The sequence below is a fragment of the Vidua macroura genome, chromosome 1, assembly GCF_024509145.1.
Source record: "Vidua macroura isolate BioBank_ID:100142 chromosome 1, ASM2450914v1, whole genome shotgun sequence".
Lineage (NCBI taxonomy): Eukaryota > Metazoa > Chordata > Aves > Passeriformes > Viduidae > Vidua > Vidua macroura.
In genome coordinates this window covers 153,658,783-153,671,727 of record NC_071571.1, presented here as the reverse complement: position 1 = coordinate 153,671,727, position 12,945 = coordinate 153,658,783, and the positions used below count along the sequence as shown (strand labels likewise).

The 12,945-nt window shown below is 65.1% G+C and overlaps 1 long non-coding RNA gene across 1 annotated transcript; it reads right to left on the bottom strand.

The window, feature by feature from the left end:
* Window positions 1-1,771: 1,771 nt before the first annotated feature.
* On the bottom strand, window positions 1,772-2,253 carry LOC128812358 (uncharacterized). Its single transcript, XR_008438693.1, has 3 exons — window positions 2,209-2,253; window positions 2,146-2,167; window positions 1,772-1,850 (listed from the first exon to the last, which is right to left on the bottom strand). It is a non-coding gene; the product is annotated as an uncharacterized LOC128812358 (long non-coding RNA).
* Window positions 2,254-12,945: the final 10,692 nt, after the last annotated feature.

The window sequence follows — 12,945 nt, the reverse complement described above, 5'->3', positions numbered from 1 at the left end:
CCCAGTGTCCCCCCAATGTCCCCAATGTCCCAAATGTCCCCGGTGTCCCCAAGTGTCCCCAATGTCCCCAATGCCCCCCCAATGTCCCCCAATGTCCCCAATGTCCCACCAATGGCACCAGTGTCCCCCCAATGCCCCCCAGTGTCCCCTCAATGTCCCCACAATGTCCCACCAATGTCCCCAAAGCCCCCCCAATGTCCCACCAGTGTCCCCCCATGTCCCCTCAATGTCCCCCCAATGTCCCCCCAATGTCCCACCAATGTCCCACCAATGGCACCAGTGTCCCCCCATGTCCCCTCAATGTCCCCCAATGTCCCCTCAATGTCCCCACAATGTCCCCAATGACCCCCCAATGTCCCCAGTGTCCCCAATGTCCCCCCAATGTCCCCTCAATGTCCCCGGTGGTCCCCCAATGTCCCCAATGTCCCCACAATGTCCCCAGTGTCCCCAATGTCCCCAATGTCCCCCCAGTGTCCCCAATGTCCCACCAATGACACCAGTGTCCCCCCAATGTCCCCAGTGTCCCCAATGTCCCCAATGTCCCCCCAGTGTCCCCCCAGTGTCCCCAGTGTCCCCAATGTCCCCACAATGCCCCCACAATGTCCCCAATGCCCCCCCAATATCCCCAATGTCCCCAGCGTCCCCAGTGTCCCCAAATGTCCCCACAATGTCCCCGATGCCCCCCCAATGCCCCCCCAATGTCCCCAATGTCCCCCCAGTGTCCCCAATGTCCCCGGTGTCCCCAATGTCCCCAATGTCCCCCCAGTGTCCCCAATGCCCCCCCAATGTCCCCACAATGCCCCCACAATGTCCCCGGTGTCCCCGGTGTCCCCTCCCGTGGTGTCGCGGTGCCTCTGCAGGGACTTTATTGGGGACACGCCGGGGGGTCCGGCCACCCCCGGGGACCCCCGGACCGGGGACACCGGGGGGACACCGCAGGGACAGCGGGGGGACACCGGGGGGACACCGGGGGGACAGCGAGGGGACACAGCGGGGGACACCGAGGGGACATCGGGGAAGGTTCCGGAAGGTCCTGCGGGAGAATCCATCGGGAGCGGCGGCATCAGAGCCCTGCGGGGACAGAGGGGACAGAGGGGTCACCTGGGTGTCACCTGTGTGTCACCTGTGTGTCACCTGTGTCACCCTGTGTGTCACCCTGTGTCACCTGGGCGTCACCTGTGTCACCTGTGTCACCTGTCACCTGTGTCACCTGTGTGCCACCTGTGTGTCACCCTGTGTCACCCTGTGTCACCTGGGCGTCACCTGTGTCACCTGTGTCACCTGTGTGTCACCTGTGTGTCACCTGTGTCACCTGTGTCACCTGGGTGTCACCCTGTGTCACCTGTGTGTCACCTGGGTCACCTGTGTCACCCTGTGTCACCTGTGTCACCCTGTGTCACCTGTGTGTCACCTGGGTCACCTGTGTCACCCTGTGTCACCTGTGTGCCACCTGTGTGTCACCTGTGTGTCACCTGAGTGTCACCTGTGTCACCTGGGCGTCACCTGTGTCACCTGTGTCACCCTGTGTCACCTGTGTCACCTGTGTCACCTGGGTCACCTGGGTCACGCTGTGTCACCTGTGTGTCACCTGTGTCACCTGTGTGTCACCTGAGTGTCACCTGTGTCACCCTGTGTCACTTGTGTCACCCTGTGTCACCTGTGTGTCACCTGAGTGTCACCTGTGTCACCCTGTGTCACCTGGGTGTCACCCTGTTTCACCTGTGTGTCACCTGGGTCACCTGTGTCACCCTGTGTCACTTGTGTCACCTGTGTCACCTGTGTGTCACCTGAGTGTCACCTGTGTCACCCTGTGTCACCTGTGTGCCACCTGTGTGTCACCTGTGTGTCACCTGGGCGTCACCTGTGTCACCTGTGCGTCACCTGTGTCTCCTGTGTCACCCTGTGTCACCCTGTGTCACCTGTGTCACCTGTGTCACCTGTGTCACCTGGGTCACCTGTGTCACGCTGTGTGTCACCTGTGTCACCTGTGTGTCACCTGTGTGTCACCTGTGAGTCACCCTGTGTCACCTGTGTCACCTGTGTCACCTCTGTGTCACCTGTGTCACCTGTCACCTGGGTCACCTCTGTCCTCGGCATTGTCACCTCTGTGTCACCTGTGTGTCACCTGTGTCACCTGTGTGTCACCTGTGTCCCCGGCAGTGTCACCCTGTGTCACCCTGTGCCACCCCTGTGTCACCTGTGTGTCACCTGTGTCACCTCCGTGTCACCTGTGTCCCCGGCAGTGTCACCCTGTCCCCATGTCACCCCCACCCTCTCCCCTGGTGTCCCCCTGTCCCCCCCCCCCCGCCAGTGTCACCCCCGCAATGTCACCCTGTCCCCTTGGCCACCCCCGGTGTCCCCCCCGGTGTCCCCCCGGTCCCTCCAATGTCCCCACCCTGTGTCCCCTGTGTCCCCTCAGTGTCCCCCCCTGTCCCCCCTCAGTGTCCCCCACTGTCCCCCCCGCTGTCCCCTCCCTGTCCCTCCAATGTCCCCCCCTGTCCCCCCGGTGTCCCCCCCCCCTGTCCCCCCTCAGTGTCCCCTCCCTGTCCCCCCCCTTGTCCCCCACAGTGTCCCCTCAGTGTCCCCCCACTGTCCCCCTTTATCCCCTCCGGTGTCCCCCCCTTGTCCCTCCAATGTCCCCTGCTGTCCCCCCTTGTCCCCCACAGTGTCCCCCCTGTCCCCCCTCAGTGTCCCCTCCCTGTCCCCTCTCTGTCCCCCTCAGTGTCCCCACAGTGTCCCCGCTGTCCCCTCCCTGTCCCCTCCCTGTCCAGACCCTGCCCCCCCCTTGTCCCCCCCTGTCCCCGCTGTCCCCCCCCGCTGTCCCCCCCGTTGTCCCCGAGTGCCCCCTCCCTGTCCCCGTTGTCCCCCCGTTGTCACCCTGTGTCCCCTCCCTGTCCCCCCGTTGTCCCCGAGTGCCCCCCCCCGTCCCCGCTGTCCCCCCCCGCTGTCCCCCCGTTGTCACCCTGTGTCCCCTCCCTGTCCCCCTTGTCCCCTCCCGCTGTCCCCCCGTTGTCCCCGAGTGTCCCCCCCCTGTCCCCGCTGTCCCCCCGTTGTCCCCGAGTGTCCCCAGCGCCTCCTCCGAGCCGGGCTCGCGCCGCCCCCCTGGGGACAAGGACAGGGCGGGGCTGGGCTGGCACCGGGGACACCCCAAAAACACCGGGAACACCCCAAAAACACCGGGAACCTCAAAAACACCGGGAAAACCCCAAAAACACCGGGGACACCCCAAAAACACCGGGAATCCCCCAAAAACACCGGGAACCCCCAAAAACACCGGGAAAACCCCAAAAACACCGGGAACCCCAAAAACACCGGGAAAACCCCAAAAACACCGGGAACCCCAAAAACACCGGGAAACCCAAAAACACAGGGAACCCCAAAAACACCGGGAACCCAAAAAACGGGAACCCCAAAAACAGCAACCCCCCAAAACACCGGGAACCCCAAAACACCGGGAACCCCAAAACACCGGGAACACCCCAAAAAACGGGAACCCCAAAAACACCGGGAACCCCAAAAACACCGGGAATCCCCCCAAAACGGGAACCCCAAAACACAGGGAACCCCAAAAACGGGAACCCCCAAACCGGGGTCACCTGGGGGCGTGGGGATCCCCCAGGGTCGGGTTTTGGGGTCTGGGGGATTTTGGGGCTTTGGGGTTTTGGGGTCTGGGGGCTTTGGGGATTTGGGGTCTGGGGGCTTTGGGGTTTTGGGGATTTGGGGTCTGGGGGCTTTGGGAATCCCTAGGATCGGGATTTGGGGTCTGGGGGCTTCGGGGTTTTGGGGTTTTGGGGTCTGGGGGCTTTGGGGATTTGGGTCTGGGGGATTTGAGGTCTTGGGGATTTGGGGGTTTTGGGGATTTGGGGTCTGGAGGCTTTGGGGGTTTGAGATTTTTGGGATTTGGGTCTGGGGGCTTTGGGGTCTGGGGGATTTGGGGGTTTTGGGGATTTGGGTCTGGGGTCTTTGGGGATTTGGGGTCTGGAGGCTTTGGGGGTTTGAGATTTTTGGGATTTGGGTCTGGGGGCTTTGGGGTCTGGGGGCTTTGGGGTTTTGGGGATTTGGGTCTGGGGTCTTTGTGGATTTGGGTCTGGGGTCTTTGGGGTCTGGGGGTTTTGGGGTCTGGGGGTTTTGGGGATTTGGGTCTGGGGGCTTTGGGGTCTGGGGATTTGGGGGCTTTGGGGATTTGGGTCTGGGGGCTTTGGGGTCTGGGGGCTTTGGTGTCTGGGGGCTTTGGGGCTTTGGGGATTTGGGTCTGGGGTCTTTGGGGATTTGGGTCTGGGGTCTTTGGGGTCTGGGGTCTTTGGGGATTTGGGTCTGGGGTCTTTGGGGTCTGGGGGCTTTGGGGCTTTGGGTCTGGGGGCTTTGGTGTCTGGGGGCTTTGGGGCTTTGGGGATTTGGGTCTGGGGTCTTTGGGAATTTGGGTCTGGGGTCTTTGGGGTCTGGGGTCTTTGGGGATTTGGGTCTGGGGTCTTTGGGGTCTGGGGTCTTTGTGGATTTGGGTCTGGGGTCTTTGGGGTCTGGGGTCTTTGGGGATTTGGGTCTGGGGTCTTTGGGGTCTGGGGTCTTTGTGGATTTGGGTCTGGGGTCTTTGGGGTCTCACCCTCCTCGGACTCGCTGGACTGGGAGGGGACATCGGAGAGGGGACCTGGGGGGGGAGGGGACGTTGGGGTCCCTGCGACCCCTCCCCAACACACCGAGACCCCTCCCCAACACAGAGACCCCTCCCCACATTCCTGAGACCCCTCCCCAACACCCTGAGACCCCTCCCCACATTCCTGAGACCCCTCCCCAGCACCCTGAGACCCCTCCCCACATTCCTGAGACCCCTCCCCAACACACCGAGACCCCTCCCCAGGACCCTGAGACCCCTCCCCAGAACCCTGAGACCCCTCCCCAGCACCCTGAGACCCCTCCCCACAATCCTGAGACCCCTCCCCACCATCCTGAGACCCCTCCCCAACACACCGAGACCCCTCCCCACAATCCTGAGACCCCTCCCCACCATCATGAGACCCCTCCCCAATATCCTGAGACCCCTCCCCAATATCCTGGGACCCCTCCCCAACACACCGAGACCCCTCCCCAACACCCTGAGACCCCTCCCCAATACCCTGAGACCCCTCCCCAATATCCTGAGACCCCTCCCCACCATCCTGAGACCCCTCCCCAATATCCTGAGACCCCTCCCCACAATCCAAGAACCCCTCCCCAGGACACTGAGACCCCTCCCCACAATCCTGGGACCCCTCCCCACCATCCTGAGACCCCTCCCCAGGACCCTGGGACCCCTCCCCACCGTCCTGGGACCCCTCCCCAACACCTTGGGGACCCCCCCCAGAGCCCCCAGACCCCTCCCCATCACTTTTGGGACCCCTCCCCATTTTGGGGACCCCCATCCCCATTTTGGGACCCCTCCCCATTTTGGGGACCCCCCATCCCCATTTTGGGACCCATCCCCATTTTGGGGACCCCCCTCCCCATTTTGGGACCCCTCCCCATTTTGGGATCCTCCCTCCCCACTTTGGGGACCCCTCCACCACTTTTGGGACCCCTCCCCATTTGGGGACCCCTCCCCATTTTTGGGACCCCTCCCACCACTTTTGGGACCCATCCCCATTTTGTGGACCCCCATCCCCATTTTGGGACCCCTCCCCATTTGGGGACCCCCCCACCACTTTTGGGACCCCTCCCCATTTTGGGGACCCCTCCTCATTTTGGGACCCCTCCCCATTTGGGGACCCCTCCCCCATTTTGTGGACCCCCCCCCATTTTTGGGATCCCCCCCCATTTTGGGATCCTCCCTCCCCACTTTGGGGACCCCTCCCCATTTTGAGACCCCTCCCCATTTTGGGGACCCCTCCCCATGTTGGGGACCCCTCCTCATTTTGGGACCCATCCCCATTTTATGGGACCCATCCCCATTTTGTGGATCCCCCCTCCTCATTTTGGGACCCCTCCCCATTTGGGGACCCCCATCCCCATTTTGGGACCCCTCCCCATTTTGGGGACCCCCCATCCCCATTTTGGGACCCATCCCCATTTTGGGGACCCCCCTCCCCATTTTGGGACCCCTCCCCATTTTGGGATCCTCCCTCCCCACTTTGGGGACCCCTCCACCACTTTTGGGACCCCTCCCCATTTGGGGACCCCTCCCCATTTTTGGGACCCCTCCCACCACTTTTGGGACCCATCCCCATTTTGTGGACCCCCATCCCCATTTTGGGACCCCTCCCATTTGGGGACCCCCCCACCATTTTTGGGCACCCCTCCCCATTTTGGGCACCCCTCCTCATTTTGGGACCCCTCCCCATTTGTGGACCCCCACCACCATTTTGGGGACCCCCCCCATTTTTGGGATCCCCCCCCCATTTTGGGACCCCTCTCCATTTTGGGAGCCCCTCCCCATTTTGGGACCCCTCCCCATTTTGGGACCCCTCCCCACTTTTGGGACCCCTCCCCATTTTGGGATCCCCCCCCATTTTGGGGACCCCTCCCCATTTTGGGACCCCTCCCCATCTTGGCGACCCCTGCTCATTTTGGAGACCCCCACCACCATTTTGGGACCCCTCCCCATTTTGGGGACCCCCCTCCCCATTTTGGGATCCTCCCTCCCCACTTTGGGGACCCCCCCACCACTTTTGGGACCCCTCCCCATTTGGGGACCCCTCCCCATTTTTGGGATCCTCCCTCCCCACTTTGGGGACCCCCACCACCATTTTGGGACCCCTCCCCATTTTGGGGACCCCCCTCCCCATTTTGGGATCCTCCCTCCCCACTTTGGGGACCCCCCCACCACTTTTGGGACCCCTCCCCATTTTGGGGACCCCCCCCATTTGGGGACCCCCCCCATTTTGGGGACCCCCCCTCACCTCGGACGCTGACGGAGCCGCTCTCGGAGCCGGAGTCGCCCCCCGGGGGGGGGTCCCGGGGCTCCGTGGCCAGCGGGGACCCCGGGAAGGCGAGTGACGTCACAGCTGGGCACAGCGGGGGGGCACGGGGTGGGGGGTGGGCACAGGGACCCCCGGGGGCGGGAATTTGGGGGTCCCCCTGCCCATTTTGGGGGTCCCCCTGCCCATTTTCGGGGTGCCCCTGCCCATTCATGGGGTCCTTACTCCCATTTTTGGGGTCCCTTTGCCCATTTTTGGGGTCCCTGTGCCCATTTTGGGGTCCCCGTGCCCATTTTTGGGGTCCCTTTGCCATTTTTGGGGTGCCCCTGCCCATTTTTGGGGTCCCTTTGCCCATTTTTGGTTCCCCGTGCCCATTTTTGGGGTCTTTACCCCCATTTTTTTGGTTCCCCGTGCCCATTTTTGGGGTGCTCGTGCCCATTTTTGGGGTGCCCACCCCCATTTTTGGGGTGCCCCTGCCCATTTTTGTGGTCCCTGTCCCCATTTTTGGGGACCCTTTGCCCATTTTTGGGGTGCCCCGTGCCCATTTTTGGTGTCCTTATCCCCATTTTTGGGGTCTCCCTGCCCATTTTGGGGTCCCCGTGCCCATTTTGGGGTCCCTGTCCCCATTTTTGGGGTCCCTGTCCCCATTTTTGGGGTTCCCCTGCCCATTTTTGGGGTCCGCATCCCCATTTTTTGGTTCCCCGTGCCAATTTTTGGGGTCCCTGTTCCCATTTTTGGGGTCCCTTTGCCCATTTTTGGGGTTCCCGTGCCCATTTTTGAGGTGCCCCTGCCCATTTTTGGGGTCCCTTTGCCATTTTTGGGTTCCCTGTGCCCATTTTTGGGGTGCCCCTTGCCCATTTTTGGGGTGCCCCTTGCCCATTTTCGGGGTCCCAGTGCCAATTTTTGGGGTGCCCGTGCCCATATTTGGGATCCCTGTTCCCATTTTTGGGGTCCCCGTGCCCATTTTTAGGGACTCTTTGCCCATTTTGGGGTGCCCCTGCCCATTTTTGGGGTCCCCGTGCCCATTTTTGGGTTCCCTGTGCCCATTTTTGGGGTCCCTTTGCCCACTTTTAGGGTCCCCCTGCCCATTTTTGAGGTGCCCCTTGCCCATTTTTGGGGTGCCCCTTGCCCATTTTCGGGGTCCCAGTGCCAATTTTTGGGGTGCCCGTGCCCATTTTTGGGATCCCTGTTCCCATTTTTGGGGTGCCCCTTTCCATTTTTGGGGTCCCTTTGCCATTTTTGGGGTGCCCCTGCCCATTTTTGGGGTCCCTTTGCCATTTTTAGGGTCCCTGTTCCCATTTTTGGGGTGCCCCTGCCCATTTTTGTGGTCCCTGTCCCCATTTTTGGGGTGCCCCTGCCCATTTTTGGGGTCCCCGTGCCCATTTTTGGGGTGCCCCTGCCCATTTTTGGGGGTGCCCCTACCTTTGCCCAGGTGCGCCGAGGTGCTGAGGTCACCTGGGGGGGGGCAAGGGGGGGTCAGGAGGGATTTGGGGGTCCCTGGGGAGGAATTCGGGGGTCCCGAGGGGATTTGGGGTTCCCTGGGGGGCTCAGGAGGGATTTTGGGGTCCCCGATTGGTTTTTGGGGTCCCCGATGGGATTTTGGGGTCCCTGGGGGGTTTTGGGGTGTCCCGGGAGGGGCGTCAGGGTTTTTTTGGGGTCCCCGATGGGTTTTTGGGGTCCCCGGGAGGGATTTGGGATCCCCGGGGGTTTTTGGGGGTCCCCGGGGCGTTTTTGAGGTTCCCGGCGGGGGTCGGGAGGGTTTTGGGGTCCCCGGTGGGATTTTGGGGTCCCGGGGTTGTTTTTGGGGTCCCCAGGAGTTGTTTTTGGGGTCTCCGTTGGGATTTTGGGGTTCCCCGATGGGATTTTGGGGTCCCCGGAGGATTTTTGGGGTTCCTAGGGGGGGGTCAGGTGATTTTTGGGGCCCCCGATGGGATTTTGGGGTCCCCGATGGGATTTTGGGGTCCCCGATGAGTTTTTGGGGTGTCTCGGGGGGGGTTTTTGAGGTCCCCGATGGGATTTTGGGGTCCCGGGGGTTTTTGGGGTCCCGGGGGTTTTTGGGGTCCCCGATGGGATTTTGGGGTCCCCGATGGGATTTTGGGGTTCCCCGGGAGGGTTTTGGGGTTCCTGGGGGATCAGGTGATTTTTGGGGTCCCCGATGTGATTTTGGGGTGTCCCGGGGGGGGGTCAGGGGGATTTTGGGGTGTCCCGATGGGATTTTGGGGTGTCCCGGGGGGTTTTGGGGTGTCCCGGGGGGGGGGATTTTGGGGTCCCCAGGGGTTGTTTTTGGGGTCTCCGGTGGGATTTTGAGGTCCCGGGGGTTTTTGGGGTCCCGGGGGGATTTTGGGGTCCCGGGGGATTTTGGGGTGTCCCGGGGGGGGGGCTCAGGGGGTTTTTGGGGTCCCCGATGAGTTTTTGGGGTCCCCGGGGGGGTTTTGGGGTGTCCCTGGGGGGGTCAGGGCGTTTTTGGGGTCCCCGATGGGATTTTGGGGTCCCCGATGTGATTTTGGGGTTCCCCGGGAGGGTTTTGGGGTTCCTGGGGGATCAGGTGATTTTTGGGGTCCCCGATGTGATTTTGGGGTCCCCGGGGGGGGTCAGGGGGATTTTGGGGTGTCCCGATGGGATTTTGGGGTGTCCCGGGGGGTTTTGGGGTGTCCCGGGGGGGATCAGGGGGGGTTTGGGGGTGTACCGGGGGGATTTTGGGGTGTCCCGGGGGGGTCAGGGGGTTTTTGGGGTCCCCGATGTGATTTTGGGGTGTCCCGGGGGTTTTTGGGGTCCCCGGGGGGGTTTTGGGGTGTCCCGGGGGGATTTTGGGGTGTCTCGGGGGGGGAGGATTTTGGGGTCCCCAGGGGTTGTTTTTGGGGTCTCCGGTGGGATTTTGGGGTGTCCCGGGGGGGGGTCAGGGGGTTTTTGGGGTCCCGGGGGGTTTTTGGGGTCCCGGGGGGATTTTGGGGTGTCCCGGGGGGGGGGTCCCATGGCCGCTCCCCTCCCCCACTCACTCTCTCCCGACGCCTCCAGCCTGGGGGGGGCGGCGGCGTCTGGGGGGGGACAGGGGGGGACAGGGGGGACACAGAGGGGACAGGGGGGACACAGAGGGGACACAGCGTCACCGCGGTGTCCCCAAAGTCCCCAACCCCCCCCCCCACCCCACGACCCCCCCAAATTGGGGCGGGGGTCCCCAACCCCCCCCCAACCCCCCCCCCCCCTCACCTGGGCTCTGCCCCTCCGGCGACATCGCCACGTCCAGGGGACCCGAGGGCCCTGCGGGGACACCGCGGGTGGCACCGGGGGTGGCACCGCGGGACCCCCCCCCCCACCAAAATCGCGCCCCCCCGCGCCCCCCCCCTCACCATCGGCGGCCACGGTGGCCACGAGCAGGACGGCGACAGCGGCCAGCGGCGGGAGCCTGCGGGGACACGGCGGCCATTGTCACCTCCCGGTGCCACCCTGGGTCCCCAAGTGCCACTCGCGGCCATTGTCACCCCCGGTGCCACTCGCTGCCATTGTCACCCCCCGGTGCCACCCCGGGTGCCACTCGCGGCCATTGTCACCCCCGGTGCCACTCGCGGCCATTGTCACCCCCGGTGCCACCCCGGGTGCCACTCGCTGCCATTGTCACCCCCCGGGTGCCACCCCGGGTCCCCAAGTGCCACTCGCGGCCATTGTCACCCCCCGGTGCCACCCCGGGTGCCACTCGCGGCCATTGTCACCCCCCGGTGCCACCCCGGGTGCCACTCGCGGCCATTGTCACCCCCCGGTGCCACCCCGGGTGCCACTCGCGGCCATTGTCACCCCCGGTGCCACCCCGGGTCCCCAAGTGCCACTCGCGGCCATTGTCACCCCCCGGGTGCCACTCGCGGCCATTGTCACCCCCGGTGCCACCCCAAGTGCCACTCGCTGCCATTGTCACCCCACCCTGGGGACAGCCGGGTCCCCAAAACCCCGCGCGGCTCCCGGGACACCCAGGGACCCCCCAGGACCCCCCGCTGGCACCTCCGTGTCCCCGCTGTCCCCTGTCCGCTGTCCCCGCTGTCCCCGCGGTGTCGCAGCTGTCCCCCGTCCCCCCTCCATCCCCGCTGTCCCCCCCTCTGTCCCCTCGCTGTCCCCCTGTCTCTGCTGTCCCGGTGTCCCCCTCTGTCCCCCCTCCATCCCCGCTGTCCCCGCTGTCCCCGCGCTGTCCCCGCTGTCCCCCCTCCATCCCCGGTGTCCCCCCTCTGTCCCCTCTGTCCCCGCGCTGTCCCGGTGTCCCCTCCATCCCCTCTGTCCCCTGTCCCCCCGGTGTCCCCCCGCTGTCCCGGTGTCCCCTGTCCCCCTGTCGCGGTGTCCCCAAGCTGTCCCCCCCGCTGTCCCCCCGGTGTCCCCCCGCTGTCCCGGTGTCCCGCTGTCTCCCTGCTGTCCCCGCTGTCCCCTCCATCCCCTCTGTCCCCTGTCCCCCCCGCTGTCCCCCCCGCTGTCCCGGTGTCCCCTGTCCCGGTATCCCCTCCATCCCCGCTGTCCCCCCGCTGTCCCCGCTGTCCCGGTGTCCCCTGTCCCCTGTCGCGGTGTCCCCTGTCCCCTCTGTCCCCGGTGTCCCCTGTCGCGGTGTCCCCAAGCTGTCCCCTGTCCCCTCCATCCCCGGTGTCCCCCCTGTCCCCGCGGTGTCCCCGGTGTCCCCTGTCCCGGTGTCCCCTGTCCCGGTGTCCCCTGTCCCCTGTCGCGGTGTCCCCGCGGTGTCTCACCGCCGCCGCTCGCCCATGGCTGCCGGGCCGGGCCCGCCCGGGGCCGTTTTAGCGGCGCGGACGGGGCGGGGCCGCTGGCGCGGGGCCGGGGGCGCGGGGCCAGCCAATCCCGGCCGGGCCGGCCCGAACCGGGACAGAACCGGGACAGGACCGGGACAGGACCGGGATGGAACCGGGACAGAACCGGGACAGAACCGGGAGAGAACCGGGACGGGACCGGGACAGAACCAGGATGGAACCGGGATGGAACCGGGACGGAACCGGGATGGAACCGGGACAGAACCGGGACGGGACCGGGATGGAACCGGGACGGAACCGGGATGGAACCGGGACAGAACCGGGACGGGACCGGGATGGAACCGGGACGGGACCGGGATGGAATCGGGACGGGACCGGGACGGGACCGGGATGGAACCGGGATGGAACCGGGACGGGACCGGGATGGAACCGGGACAGAACCGGGACGGGACCGGGACGGGACCGGGATGGAACCGGGACGGGACCGGGATGGAATCGGGACGGGACCGGGACGGGACCGGGATGGAACCGGGACGGGACCGGGATGGAATTGGGACGGGACCGGGAGAGAACCGTGACGGGACCGAGACAGAACCGGGACCGCACCGGGACAGCACTGGGACCGCACCGGGCCGGAACCGGGACAAAACCGGGGATGGAACCGGGATAGGACCGGGACCGCAACAGGCCGGAACCGCTATGGAACCGGGACGGGACCGGGACAGAACCGGAACCGCACTGGGACTGCACTAGGACAGCACCGGGCCGGAACCGGGACTGCACCGGGACCGCACCGGGACAGAACCGGGACCGGGATGGAACCGGGACCTCAGTGGGAGCCGACCGGGACTGCATTAAAACCGCACCGGAACCGGGACGGAACCGGGACCGCACCGGGACTGCATTAAAACCGCACCGGAACCGCACCGGAACCGGAACCGCACCGGGACTGCATTAAAACCGCACCGGAACCGGGACGGAACCGGGACCGCACCGGGACTGCATTAAAACCGCACCGGAACCGGGATGGAACCGGAACCGCAGTGGAACCGCACCGGAACCGCACCGGGGTCACCCGAGGCACCGGGAACGGCGCCAAAGGCGGGCACCGGCACTGCGGGCGTCCCACCCGCACCGGGACCGCACCGGGAACGGCTGCGGCACCGGGACTGAACCGGGACAGAACCGGGACAGAACCGGGAACGGCTGCGGCACCGGGACTGAACCGGGACAGAACCGGGACAGAACCGGGAACGGCTGCGGCACCGGGACTGAACCGGGACAGAACCGGAACCGCACCGGGACTGACTGCAGCACCGGGAACG